We start from the raw sequence: 1,335 nt of genomic DNA on the forward strand, positions 1-1,335 counted from the left end.
TATACGGGACCTACAGTTTAACAGTACTAATTGCTACAAAACAATATTAATTGCTTTTATTTCTAAGACTTATTATTTTATTTATTTATCTTTATACCGCAAAAAGTCTTCAAGTCCGCATGCATCCGCACACTATTCTGGCACAATACAAGTGTGTTTAAACGCCATCTGAATATTGGAGGTTTCAGATTTAAATTTGCTAGATAGTGTAATTTGCTTAAAAGAGTTCATGCATTTTTGGATTTAGAAATCATTTTCCATTAAATATACACAGTGAAGACGATATTAATGAAAATGAAAAAATAAATGAATATATATGTATAACGTGTTTATACAGGGTGTCCCAGAAATTTTAACACAATACTCGTATGTAAGTAGAGCTGATTAAACTAAATCAAAAAGTTTTATATTATTTTAGCAATAGTTTACGAGAAATTAATTATTTAAGATTGTCGAATCAGCCCATATTCGCCCGGCCTACCACCAAATGCAAGCGTGCGGCGAGATACGACCGTGCTTATGAGTTGCTAGGCGCAAGGAGTTGTTTACTACAAGCGGGAATGGTTTTTCACGAGCGGCGCGGAACGCTGGAGCCCCATTCTAAGTCAGTAGGCGGGGCAAATACGTACTGATTCGACAATCTTTATATATCTTTATAATCTTTATAATCTTTATAATACAATCTTTATAATAATAATATATAATATATATAATAAATAATAATAATAAATAATATATAATAACAATTAATTTCTCGTAAACTAAGGCTATGCTAAAATTGCAAAATGGTACAGGACTTTTCCACTTAGTTTAGTCCGTTCTACCTGCATACGAGCACTGTGTTAAAAATTCTGGGACACCCTGTATAATGTACATACGTAAATGTGTAAATAAATGTACTAATGAAAATAAGTATAAATATATAAATATGTAAGTGTAAATATGTACATAGCCTATAAAATTACGTATGTTACCTAAACCTTTATCTTTCTCATCAGGGCTTGGAACCTGCAATGACGTTACCTTAGGCTATGTACATATTTACATTTACATTTACACTATTTTATATTTAACACACTTACATTTACACTATTTTATATTTGTACAATTACTAACATACTTATATTAAAACAATGGACAATCAAGGGCAAATGAGCCAAAGGCAAGTTATTGGTAGCCAAAAAGCAATTATATTTAAATAGGATCCAGACGTTTCGGCTTCAATTAGGCCATATTCATTGGATCAATATACATTATAGTCAATTAATAAAACATAGAACTTATAATTACATTAAATACGCAACAGTAGAGACTTAAAACTATTATGCATGTTTC

The sequence above is a fragment of the Wasmannia auropunctata genome, unplaced genomic scaffold (genome assembly GCF_000956235.1).
Source record: "Wasmannia auropunctata unplaced genomic scaffold, wasmannia.A_1.0 LD336095.1, whole genome shotgun sequence".
NCBI lineage: Eukaryota > Metazoa > Arthropoda > Insecta > Hymenoptera > Formicidae > Wasmannia > Wasmannia auropunctata.